Raw genomic sequence first — 14,486 nt, 5'->3', positions numbered from 1 at the left:
GGGTGACAAAACATCCACAACCAAACACACCAGCTCAGTGAACCAGTCTACAACCTAAAAGCTTTTCACTGTATTTTGGTACATGTGACAATAAAATCCATCAAATCAAATCACTACAGAAAGGACATGACAGCACTAGAGGGCGTACAGAGGACACTGACCATGATACAGGAGCAAATTACTACTGACACTGGAATCTGTACTAAAAACAAAAAATGCTGGAGATCACCGTGGGTAAGGCAGCATCCATGGACAACGAGCAAGCTAATGTTTCGAGTCTGGATGATTCTTCATCGGAGCTGACGTGAAGTGTGGAGGGGGCAGCATCCATTTAATAGTGCGAGGATGGAGTACTGGGGTAGAAAGGGTGTTGACAGTGAGGACTATCAACTTATTGGTGTGTGGTCACAAGTAGTGGGGCATGATTTCCAGATCACTGTAACTGAAATCATGACTGTCGCCAACAAGAGAATGTAAAAGCAGCAATATGGAGAAGATTAATGGAAAACCAGAGGATTGGGAAGACTTTAAGAACCAACAGGCCAAAAGAATAAAAAAAAAGGCAAGAGTGGATTTTGGACCAAGAAAAAAAAGTGTTGAGAAGCAATAATTGCGAACAAAGAAATCGTGAAGGAACTAAACAAGTACTTTGTATGTGCTTTCACTGTGGAAGACGCAGGCAGCATACCAGTATTTCAGTCAGAGGGCAGAGGTCAGCGTAGGGGCCATTACTGAAGGAGAAGGGGCTTGGGAAACTGAAAGTTTTGAAGTTGGATGAATCACCCAGACCAGAGAAACTACAGCCCAGAGTTCAGAGTTACACATGAACGATCTGGACAAATGAACTAACCTAACCCTAACTCTAGGAGTAAGATCCATCCTCAACGAAACTACAGTCAGAAAAGCACATCAACACGTCTACCTCCTCAAAAGGCTAAGGGAATTCGGCATGTTCACAATGACTCTGACCAACTTTTATAGATGCACTATAGAAAGCATCCTATCAGGATGCATCACAGCTGGTATGGCAACTGCTCTGCCTAAGACCGCAAGAAATTAGAGTTGTGAATGCAGCCCAGACCATCATGAAAACCAGCCTTCCTTTTATTGACTCCATCAATACTTCCAGCTGCCTTCAGAAAGCAGCCAACATAATCAAGAACCCCTCCCACTCCAGTTATACTCTCTTCTACCCCTTTCCATTGGGCAAAAGATACAAAAGTTTGAAAACACGTACCAACAGATTCAAGAACAGCTTCTTCCCCGCTGTTATCAGTCTTATGAGCGGACCTCTCATATTACTATTGATCTTCCTCTGCACTTTTTCTGTAGCTATAACACTATATTTTTAATCATGTTCTATTACCCTGATGTATCATAGAATCCCCACCGTGTGGAAACTGGTCATTTGGCCCATCGAGTCCACAGTGAGCTTCCGAAGAGCATCTCACCCTGACCCACACCCCTACCCTACCCTATCCCTGTAACCGTGAACTGATATGCAACTACTGACTGATATGCAACACTGGTGTCAAAATTTACTGACTTGAAAATAAAGTTGGAGATATTTTAAGCTCCATATTACAGACAGCATATAGAAGGAGTGGGTAAAATGCAAAGAAGAACTGTGACAGTACAATTACCAGGAAAAAAGACACAATCAGACCAAGGCTCGTTAGAATGAAAAGACTGAGGAATGACCTGATGTTTTTAAAGCCGCAAGAGGTTTAGATAGGGTAGTTGTGCGGGACAGAACAACAGAAGATGTGGTCTGAGTATATTCATTAATAAATCCAGTAACAAATTCAGGAGAAATGTCTTTGCTCAGAGATTAAATAGAATGTGGAAGTCACCGCTACATGGACCAGCAAAAGCAAATAGTGCCTGACAGATAGTAAGAACTGCCGATGCTGGAGTCTGAGATAACACAGTGTGGAGCTGGAGGAACACAAAAGGCCAGGCAGCATCAGAGGAGCAGGAAAGTTGATATTTCTGGTTGGGTCTCAACCCGAAACATTAACTTTCCTGCTCCTCTGATGCTGTTGGCCTGCTGTGTTCCTCCAGCTCCACACCTTGTTATCAGCATTTGATAGATATTCATATTGTAACACAATACATTTAATGGGAACCTAGGCAAGTCCACCAGAGAGAAAAGATTAGATGTAAACGTTGAGGAGTTAGATGCAGCAGGAAGAGAAAAGGTTCTTGTGGTGCATAAATACCAGAACAATCCTGTTGAGCAACAGCTACATTCTACATGATGAATTTGATGTAATGTCATATCACCAATTAATAATACATGTTTGCACTTCACAGCCCTCCTATGATATTAAGTATTTATTGAAGTTAACTATGGAACACCCAATTTCCAGTACCTGCAATTTTTTACTCAAAGAAATAAACGCAATTGGGAGTCTTTCATGAATTTTCTGTTACTTGTGTCTCTAATTTGTTTAGCAGATAGCATTCTTGTCTTTATCTAGAGGTTATGGCTGCAGGTCGCACGACACAACACAAGTATATAACCTCGAATAACACTGCAGTGCAGTACAACAATGATGTTTTATTATCAGTCTTTTACTGAGACATTAAGACCAAGCTGTAATTTGCCTGATTCAGCCTACAACAAAGATGCTGCATTTTGCCTAAACAAGTTATTCATCTCAAAAAACATCAATGCACAAGAAGTACTTCTAAGTATTTCCCAGACCAGCGCTGAAGAATATAGAAATCACAGTATTTCTTCCAGCCAATTTATGTGAATTAAAAGATGTCAAAGGACCCAGATGGCAGTTCATTAGCTGCATTGTGCATAAAGTCACAGAACAGCAAACCAACTGAAGCATTGTCCCAATTCTGATTTCTAACATTTGGACCTGTCTAATCTTCTGCAAAAACAAAAGCCTTCCCTCATTGCTAATACAAAACTCCTGTAGCTTTGTACTGCAGGATATACATGGTCTTGAACAAAGATCGATATGCAAGCAGTGACTGACATAGCAGCACAAAGCTGATTGGTTCAGATAGGACATAGCATTTTTTTGGGGGAGGTGCAGGGTGTGTGAACCCAACACCAAGTGTAGATAAAAGTAAAAGAGATGAGTGAAGGCAACAGAATTAACAAGAATAATCTATTTGCACAGAGTTTACACAGGAAGCAGCTGTGTGAACTGATTAATTTCACTTCAAACCATTTCGTAAAAGATGGGATGAGTGAAGAATTATACTTACAATCTAGTCCGAATTGCTCTAAATTCTTTGATAACATCAACTCTTTAGTTGGGTTTAACTCTACAGCGTCAAGTCTCTTTAAGGGCTAAGGAGATAAAAACAATTGCTCCTAGTGGGTGGGGCTTCTGTAGTTTGGATGGTTAATTGTGGCTAACAGTTAAACTGGTTTAAACCAGGTCTTGGAACAACCGAAGCACAGAGTATTACAAAAAGAAGGCATTTGTGCAACCAGCCTAGAGTGCAAACTGCAGAGAGTGGAGTACAGTCGTTTGCGATGTGGGTGAGTTGGGTGATGTGGAAGAGGGAAGATTTTTTCATGCTGTCTTGTTTTCTTAATTACTTTCACAGATTAATGGGGCAAGAGCAGACCAAGGCCCAATAGCTGCGTGTTTAAAGGATTAACTGAGAAGCACTAGGGGTAAACAAAAGTCTGAGAATAAGAGAAGGAAATTAAAGTTAAGCAAAAAGAAAAGTCCTTAAGATTAAGTAATTAGAAAAGTTAGAAAGACAAACAAGTTCAAGTTTAATTCATGGCAGGTGAGGGCAGACGTCACACCAGGATGTTGTATTGCCTCCCTGGTGTCAGGGTCAGGAATGTTACTCAGTGGCAGGAGGTTTAGAGGGGATTTGAGGGAACTGTTTTTCACTCAGAGGGTAGTGGAGGTCTGGGATGTACTTCACGTAAGGGTAATTGAGGCACAAAAACTCTCAATCTTTAACAAGTACTTGGATGAGCATTTGAAATGTTATTACATTCAAGGTTCTGGGCCAAGTGCTGGAAGGTGTGGTTAGTGTAGATTTATAGCAGCGTTTTTGTGTCAGTGCAGGTTCAATGGGCCAAAGGGTCTCTTCTATACTGTATGATTCTTTGAGACAAATAAACAGTGATTGGTCAAGAACATCCTTGTATCAATCTTCGTGACTTAGAACAGTTTGTAGTCTGCTGCACAACAATTGTGTTTGCAAGAACAGGTACAATAAAAGTGAAATCATCAAAAAGGTTACAGTATAGGACTATTAGAAACAGAAAAAGGATTAGGCTTGATAGGGTGAGAGTTAGGCTACCCCTAACGTCTTGAACCTGTTCTGCCATTCATTGAGATAATGGCTGATCCAACATTACTCATGTCCACTTTCCTGCATTTTCCCCATAACCCTCAATTTCCCGACTGATCAAGAACGTATCTCATCCTTAAATGTATATATGCTGGTCTTTGTACCTGGAGAAACTGAAAACAAGCGTCAGGAATTATTCGGATAAGGAAAAGGGAACACAAAAACATCAAAAGCTGAGCTGTATTTCCTATGCAATCACACTTTACATGTAAACAGCCCAGGTTAGACAACATTAGGCGAACTGCAAATTTAGTATGAGTATACAGAGTTTGTAAAGACTGCAAATTAGAATTATTCGAAATTGCTAAGTGATTGCACAAACTCAGGGTAACATTGTAAAATTTAGACAGTAAATAAACTGGACTAAAGTTTTCAAGATACTAAGGAAAAAGCCAGACTACACTGGGGAAAATAGTATTTCAAATCAAGTTTAGGGTGAAGCGACTCCTGAAAAAATTGGAACAAGATCTTTCACGTGTGAAATTTGAAATGGAGTGACTAATGGAGTGGCATGAAGGTTTTGAAGAAGGGTTACTGAACCCAAAACATTGACTCTGCTTTCTCTCCATAGGCACTGCCAGACCTGCTGAGTTTCTCCAGCCATTTCTGCTTTTGGTCCATGATGTGAGCTGGATATGACTGGCTGCAAGAAGCACAGCTGGGCTGTGCTACTCCACCACCACTGGCCAGCCTTCTCCAGCTGTGTTACCCAGATAGGAGCAGCTGCGCTTGTTCCACCTCCACCTGTCGTCCCTACTCATCACAGGTCGAGGTTACAGGCTGTCCAGGGACAGCCACTGTCACAGCAGCACTGCTTGGCTTCACTGATTTCCATCACTTGGGGTCCTCTTCACATGAGCATTCTTTGCACCAAATAAGTGGTATTTGCTGCATTCACAGCCTGCATGGAAACACTTTTGCACGCTCAGTGGTAGAAGTGGAACTCTCTTTTGGAAATCACAAATTGATCTATTTATTATCACACGTACCCAAGTTCAGTGAAGAGCTTTGTTTACGAGCAGTACACGAAGATTATAGTAAGCAAGGACATGCAGATCGAAGGGTGAAAAAAATCTCGACAAAGGCATACAGGGTGGGCGCGAGGCAAGATCTGAATTATTTGAAGTTACACAGTCCATTTATCAGTCTAATAACGGCAGGGAAGAAGCTGTTGTTGAACCTGCTGATATGTGTTCAAGCTTCTGTATCTCCTGCCTGACGGGAGAGGCTGTAGGAGATCATTACCGGGGTGCGATGTGTCTTTGATGATGTTGGCCGCCTTTCTGTGGCAGTGAGCCGTGTAAATGGAGTCTATGGATGGAAGGTTGGCTTCCATGATGGTCTGGACTGTGCACACCACCTTCTGTAGTTTCTTCCGGTCCTAGGCACAGCAGCTGCCATATCAGGCCGTTATGCACCCGGGCAGTGTGCTTTCAATGGTGCATCTGTAAAAGTTGGCAAGGGACCTTTTGGACATGCTGAATTTCCTGAGCGGCCTGAGGAAGAAGAGGCATTGTTGTACCTTCTTGGCTGTCACATCTACGTGGGAAGACCAGGGCGGGTTGTCCGTTATCATTGCTCCTCGGAACTTGACACTCTCCACTCTCTCAACCTCAGCACCGTTGATGGAGATGGGGGCATGTTGTCCTCCCTTCTTTCTGAAGTCAGTGATCAGTTCTTCACATTTGCTGATGTTGAGAGAGAAGTTATTCTCATTGCAAGATTGGTGGAGTAGCAGATAGTGAAGGGGACTGTCAGAGAATGCAGCAGAATAAAGATAGATTGGAGAGTTGGGCGGAGAAATGGCAGATGGAGTTCAATGCAGGCAAATGCAAGGTGATGCATTTTGGAAGATCCAATTCAAGAGCGAACTATATGGTAAATGGAAAAGCCCTGGGGAAAATTGATGCACAGAAGGATCTGGGTGTTCAGGTCCATTGTACCCTGAAGGTGGCAACGCAGGTTGACAGAGTGGTCAAGAAGGCATACAGCATGCTTTCATTCATCGGACGGGGTATTGAGTACAAGAGTTGGCAGGTCATGTTACAGTTGTATAGGACTTTGGTTCGACCACATTTGGAATACTGCGTACAGTTCTGGTCGACACATTACCAAAAGGTTGTGGATGCTTTGGATAGTGTGCAGAGGAGGTTCACCAGCATGTTGCCTGGTATGGAGGGTGCTAGCTATGAAGAGAGGTTGAATAGATTAGGATTATTTACATTAGAAAGACAGAGGTTGAGGGGGAACCTGATTGAGGTCTACAAAATCATGAGGGGTATATACAAGGTGGATAGCAAGAAGCATTTTCCCCCCAGAGTAGGGGACTCAATTACTAGGGGTCACGATTTCAAGGTGAGGGGGGAAAAGTTTAAGGAAGATATGTGTGGAAAGTTCTTTATGCAGAGGGTGGTGGGTGTCTGGAACGCGTTGCCAGCGGAGGTGGTAGAGGCGGGCACGATAGCGTCATTTAAGATGTATCTAGACAGATACATGAATGGGCAGGGAGCAGAGGGATACAAATCCTTGGAAAATAGGCGACAGGTTTAGATAGAGGATCTGGATCGGCGCAGGCTTGGAGGGCCGAAGGGCCTGTTCCTGTGCTGTAATTTTCTTTGTTCTTTGTTCTTTGCACCAGGTCACTAAGCCCGCTGTCTCCTTTCTGTATTCTGACTCGTCGATAGGACAGATATCAAACAACACAGTGGTGTCATCAGCAAACCTATAGGCGGTGTTTGTTCAGAATTCAGCAATACATTCATGGGTGTGCAGGAAGTACAGCAGGGAGCTAACAATGCATCCTTGGGGAGGTCCAGTATTGAGTGTTATCATGGAGGAGGTGCAGTTGTCTATCATCACCGATTGTGGTCTGTGGTTCAGGAAGCTTAGGATCCAGTCAACATGCTAGAATTATGTTAGATCAAGTGTTCGGTTTTAAAACTGAAATTGATAAAGACCAGAAGTTGTCAAGCAAGAAGTCCATTCAGCCCATCAAGTTTGCTCTGCCATTGAATGAGATCATGGCTGATCTCCATCCTCAATTCTACTTTTGTGCCTTTTTCCTGGACCTCTTGATTTCCTAACTGATGGAAATGTCCATCTCAGCAATGAATATACTTAAATAACCCAGCCTCACCAGTCCTCTGCAGCAAATAACGGCACAGATTCACAAACCTGGCTAGAGAATTCCTACCTCTGTCCTGCATGGGCAATCCCTTATTGAGATTATGCCCTCTGGTCCCAAACTCTCCCACAAGGGGAATCAACTTTACTCATCTACCCTCTAAGAATCTTGTATGTTTCAATAAGGTCACCTCACACATTCCTACATTCCAACGAGTACAGGCTCAATCTACTTAACCTCTATACCTGGGACCAACCTACGTGAACCTTCTCTGGAATCTCTTCAATGCCAACATTTTTTTCCTTGGATAAGGGTCCAAAACTGTGCACACATTCCAGCTGTGGTCTGACTAGTGTCTTCTTCAGTTTCAGTAAAATCTCCCTATTTTTAGACTCCATTCCTTTTCAAATAAAGGCCAACAGTATACTAACTTTTTGATTTTCAAGGAGGAGGATTCTCAAATCCCTCTATTCAGGAGCCTTCTGCAGTCTGATTCCATGTAAATAATATTCAGTTCCTCTATTCTTCCTGCCAAAGTGCATAACCTTAATTTTCCCCCAAGTATTCCATTTGTCATGTTTTGCCCAGTCACTCAACTTGTCTATATCCTTCTGAAGACTCTTGGTGTCATCCTCGCCACTTGTCTGCCCTATTTTGTGTCTTGGAGCCATGTTAGCAGAATGTTGTGAGAAGCAGAGGTTAAAGATGGGAATATGGAATTAAGTGAGAGATTAGCTGTTTGGTGCAGTGGTAATATTCTTACCCCTGGACCTGGAGTCTCGGGTTAAAGATTCACCAGCTCCAGAGGTGTATAATAACATCCCTGCACAGGTTGATTAGAAAAATAGGATAAATTAAAATTTAAAAATTATAGAAAGCAAAATATCCACCCCAGGAGATTAACCCACCATTCAGAACAAGACAACTCCTGGTAAAGCAATGCAGAGAAGACTAACTGTTTACCTTATTGTGTGATATTGAGACACAAGGGAAGGAGAAAGAAGTTCTTGAGTGCGCCAAGTTTTGTTCACAGGACACCTGTCATTTTAAAAATATTAGCTTCACAAAGACTTCAAACAGAATTCTCAAGCTACTGTCATTGCTAAGCAGTAGCTTCACGTGAAAACACAGGAACAACTGTCAGCAATGTGCTAGAGCTACAAATCCCTGGGAAGTTAAACTAGCCAGAGAGGAACAAGATATTCAACCAAGCTTTCCTGGAATCATATTTGCCTGAAATGAATTGGGAGGCAGAATGTAAGCATAGTGGGCTTTTTTAAGGGTGGAGTGGGGTAGGAAGGAAAAACAAATCTAGGATTCCCTGGCTGACAAAAGAGATGTAAGGTGAAGCAGGAAAAGGGTGCAAGTGACAGACATCAGATAGACAGTACAGTTCTTAGAATCACAGAATCCCTACAGTGTGGAAACAGGCCCTTCGGCCCAACAAGTCCACACCGACCCTCAGAGCAACCCACCCAGACACATTCACCTATAACCCACCTAACCTACACATCCCTAAACACTACGGACAATTTAGCATGGCCAATTCACCGAGCCTGCACACCTTTGGACTGTGGGAGGAAACCCAAGCACCCAGAGGAAACCCACGCAGATACGGGCAGAATGTGGAAACTGCACACAGACAGTCACCCGAGGGTCGAATCGAACCTGGGTCCCTGGGGCTGTGAGGCAGCACAACTAACCACTGAGCCACCATGCCGCCCGCCAGACGTTCATAGGAGGTTCAGAGGGGAAGTGATAAAAAAAATGAGCGCGTACAGGACACTGACAGCTCAGAACAGAACAAGATGTAACATTTGCAATTGTCTAGTATTTTGGAGCCATTCCTATAACTAAGGAGGATTGAAAGATTTTAAACAGTGCCTCTGTAATTTCCACCCTTATTCCCAACAGTACCCAACAATGTATTCTACACAATCCTAGCACCCTATCAGCTTGTAATGACAGCCAGCTTTTTTAATGCCTCCTCTTTGTCAATTTTTACTTTCTCCATTACTCAGGTACGTTCTCTTTCACTGAAGTGGGCAGTACCTTCTTCCTTGGTAACTCAGGCAACCTCTCTATCTTTATTTAGAAATCCTTTTTTTGGCCTATAATCAGCCTCAATCTTTCATTCTTCATATGCCAGAAGAATCCTCGTTAAACCTAGCATATGCAACCAGTCTATTTCACCTCGCTGTTGGAAGGTTGTAAATTTTAATTGGAATGCAACAAGAGGGGAATCCTGGATATATAAGTGCATAAATCATTGAAAATAGCATGGTAAGTTCACTGAAGTTAATAAAACACACTGGATTCTGTGCTTTAAAAGTAAGAGGACAGAATAGGGAAGCAAGCAAGTTATTCTTAAACTGTATCGCCTCAACTAGAGAAATTAATCCAATAAAAACCCATCTGGTTCATTCACATCATTGAGGGAAGGGAACCTGCCAGTCTTATCAGGTCTGGCTACAGGTAACTCCAAATTGATCCACCATGTCATCCTTCTGAATTGTTCGAATTAAGCACCTTCTGAATTGTTCAAACAAGCTATTTCGTTTAGGCCAACTGGGGACAAGCAGCAAATGGCATGAAAAAAATAAAGAACAGAAATGGGATCTTGAGCTTCATAAATAGAGACATTGAGTGAAAACAGAGATGTTTAGCTGGTTAGCTACATCCACAGAATTTCATCAAATGTTGGTAACCAGAAAAAAGGAAGGATGCAAGTCCTCAAAAGGGTGCAGAGATAGCGTTCCACAGATTGGTGCATTTTAGTTACAATGTTCTAATTGAAGAAAATGAAATTGAGATGGTATGTTTCAAGATTGAAGGTTGGTCAGAATACTATGAAATTGGGAAATTCAATGGAGAATCATAGAGGCTGCAAAGTGCCGAAATGGGAGATGAAATACTGTTTCTCTAGCTTGCTTTGTGATTCGTTGTAACAGTGCAATAGGCTCAGTGTCTTCCTTACACCCTACTTCCTGCACGGACTCCATTCCATTCTACAAGTTTCTCCATCTCCATCGCCTCAGTTCCAATTAAACCAGCTTACACGAGGGTGCCTCAGACATAAACTGCTTCTTCTTCAACAAAGTATTTTCCCCCTCTCTCCATCATAGTAGACAGGACTCTCAACCGTATCTGCCCCATCTCCCTCGCTTCTGCCCACATCCCTTCCCATATGTCTGAGAACATAATAGAACAAAGAACACAGAACAAAGAAAATTACAGCACAGGAACAGGCCCTTCGGCCCTCCAAGCCTGCGCCGATCCAGATCCTCTATCTAAACCTGTCACCTATTTTCCAAGGATCTGCATCCCTCTGCTCCCTGCCCATTCATGTATCTGTCTAGATACATCTTAAATGACGCTATCGTACCCACCTCTACCACCTCCGCTGGCAACGCGTTCCAGGCACCCACCACCCTCTGTGTAAAGAACTTTCCACGCATATCTCCCTTAAACTTTTCCCCTCTCACCTTGAAATCGTGATCCCTAGTAATGGAGTCCCCCACTCTGGGGGAAAACGCTTCTTGCTATCCACCTTGTCTATACCTCTCATGATGTTGTAGACCTCAATCAGGTTCCCCCTCAACCTCCATCTTTTTAATATAAATAATCCTGATCTATTCAACCTCTCTTCATAGCTAGTGCCCTCCATACCAGGCAACATGCTGGTGAACCTCCTCTGCACACTCTCCAAAGCATCCACATCCTTTTGGTAATGTGTCGACCAGAACTGTACGCAGTATTCCAAATGTGGTCGAACCAAAGTCCTATACAACTGTAACATGACCTGCCAACTCTTGTACTCGATACCCCGTCCGATGAATGAAAGCATGCCGTATGCCTTCTTGACCACTCTGTCAACCTGCGTTGCCACCTTCAGGGTACAATGGACCTGAACACCCAGATCTCTCTGTGCATCAATTTTCCCCAGGGCTTTTCCATTTACCATATAGTTCGCTCTTGAATTGGATCTTCCAAAATGCATCACCTCGCATTTGCCTGCATTGAACTCCATCTGCCATTTCTCTGCCCAACTCTCCAATCTATTTATATTCTGCTGCATTCTCCGACAGTCCCCTTCACTATCTGCTACTCCACCAATCTTAGTGTCGTCTGCAAACTTACTAATCAGACCATCGAAACCTTCCTTCAGATCATTTATGTATATCACAAACAACAGTGGTCCCAACATGGATCCCTGTGGAACACCACTGGTCACAGTTCTCCATTTTGAGAAACTCCCTTCCACTACAACTCTCTGTCTCCTGTTGCCCAGCCAGTTCTCTATCCATCTAGCTAGTACACCCTGGACCCCATGCAACTTCACTTTCTCCATCAGCCTACCATGGGGGACCTTATCAAATGCCTTACTGAAGTCCATGTATATGACATCTACAGCCCTTCCCTCATCTATCAACTTTGTCACTTCCTCAAAGAATTTTATCAAGTTGGTAAGATATGACCTTCCCTGCACAAAACCACGCTGCCTATCACTAATAAGCCCATTTTCTTCCAAACGTAAATAGATCCTATCCCTCGGTATCTTCTCCAGCAGGTTCCCCACCACGGATGTCAGGCTCACCGGTCTATAATTACCTGGATTATCCTTGCTACCCTTCTTAAACAAGGGGACAACATTAGCAATTCTCCAGTCCTCTGGGACCTTACCCGTGCTCAACGATGCTGCAAAGATATCTGTTAAGGCCCCAGCTATTTCCTCTCTCGCTTCCCTCAGTAACCTGGGATAGATCCCATCCGGACCTGGGGACTTGTCCACCCTAATGCCTTTTAGAATACCCAACACTTCCCCCCTCCTTATACCGACTTGACCTAGAGTAATCAAACATCTATCCCTAACCTCAACATCCGTCATGTCCTTCTCCTCGGTGAATACGGATGCAAAGTACTCATTAAGAATCTCACTCATTTTCCCTGACTCCTCACATAACTTCCCTCCTTTGTCCTTGAGTGGGCCAACCCTTTCTCTAGTTACCCTCTTGCTCCTTATGTATGAATAAAAGGCTTTGGGATTTTCCTTAACCCTGTTTGCTAAAGATATTTCATGACCCCTTTTAGCCCTTTTAATTCCTCGTTTCAGATTGGTCCTACTTTCCCGATATTCTTCCAAAGCTTCGTCTGTTTTCAGTCGCCTAGACCTTATGTATGCTTCCTTTTTCCTCTTTGCTAGTCTCACAGTTTCACCTGTCATCGACGGTTCACTAATCTTGCCCTTTCTATCCCTCATTTTCACAGGGACATGTCTGTCCTGCACTCTAATCAACCTCTCTTTAAAAGCCTCCCACATATCAAATGTGGATTTAGCCTCAAACAGCTGCTCCCAATCCACATTCCCCAGCTCCTGCCGAATTTTGCTATAGTTGGCCTTCCCCCACTTTAGCACTCTTCCTTCAGGACCACTCTCGTCTTTGTCCATGAGTACTGTAAAACTTACGGAATTGTGATCACTATTCCCAAAGTAATCCCCTAGTGAAACTTCAACCAACTGGCCGGGCTCATTCCCCTACACCAGGTCCAGTATGACTCCTTCCTGAGTTGGACTATTTACATACTGCTCTATAAAACCCTCCTGGATGCTCCTTACAAATTCTACTCCATCTAAACCCCTAACACTAAGTGAATCCCAGTCAATGTTGGGAAACTTAAAATCTCCCATCACCACCACCCCGTTGCTCCTACATCATTCCATAATCTGTCTACATATTTGTACCTCTATCTCATGCTCGCTGTTGGGAGGCCTGTAGTACAGCCCCAACATTGTTACCGCACCCTTCCTATTTCTGAGTTCTACCCATATTGCCTCACTGCTCGAGTCCTCCAGAGTGCCCTCCTTCAGCACAGCTGTGATATCCTCTTTGACCAGTAATGCACCACCTCGACCCCTTTTACCTCCCTCTCTATCCCGCCTGAAGCATCTATATCCTGGGATATTTAGTTGCCAATCTTGCCCTTCCCTCAACCAAGTCTCAGTAATAGCAATAACATCATACTCCCAGGTACCAATCCAAGCCCTAAGTTCATCTGTCTTCACTTCTCGCATTAAAACAAATGCACCTCAGACCACCTGTCCCTTTGCGTTCATCATTTGCTCTCTGCCTACTCTTTCCCCTTAGTCACACTGACTTCATTATCTAGTTCCTTACAGGCTTTAGTTCCTACCTCCTTACTGTCCACTAACCTCCTCATTTGGTTCCCATCCCCCTGCCACATTAGTTTGAACCCTCCCCAACAGCGTTAGCAAAAGCACCCCCTCGGTCATTGGTTCCAGTCCTGCCCAGGTGTAGACCATCCGATTTGTAATAGTCCCACCTCCCCCAGAACCGGTCCCAATGTCCCAAAAATGTGAACCCCTCCCTCCTGCACCATCTCTCAAGCCACACATTTATCCTGCCTATTCTTTCATTTCTACTCTGACTAGCACGTGGCACTGGTAGCAATCCAGAGATTACTACCTCCGAGGTCCTACTTTTTAAACTTGGCTCCGAACTCCCTAAACTCTGCTTGTAGGACCTCATTCCGTTTTTTACCTATATCATTGGTGCCGATATACACCACGACAGCTGGCTGTTTACCCTCCCCCTTCAGAATGTCCTGCAGTCGATCTGAGACATCCCTGACCGGTGCACCTGGGAGGCAACATACCATTTGGGAGTCTCATTTTCGACCACAGAACCACCTATCTACTCCACTTACAATCGAATCCCCTATGACTATAGCTCTTCCACTCTTTTTCCCACCCTTCTGTACAGCAGAGCCAGCCACGGTGCCGTGAACCTGGCTCCTGCTGCCTTCCCCTGGTGAGCCATCTCCCCCAACAGTATCCAAAATGGTATAGCCACTGCCCAAATATATCAGTTCACTCACCTTCCCAGATCGCAATTCGACTGCTCCCACTCAGCTCCGCAGCCAAAATGAAGAACTTACCTTCCCGGCAGCCCCTGGTCCTCGCTCTCACCGCTCCCGCTGCTGCTGCAAAAAAATG

This window comes from Rhincodon typus, chromosome 18 (genome assembly GCF_021869965.1).
Source record: "Rhincodon typus isolate 14 chromosome 18, sRhiTyp1.1, whole genome shotgun sequence".
NCBI classification, from domain to species: domain Eukaryota; kingdom Metazoa; phylum Chordata; class Chondrichthyes; order Orectolobiformes; family Rhincodontidae; genus Rhincodon; species Rhincodon typus.
This window is presented reverse-complemented; position numbering follows the sequence as displayed.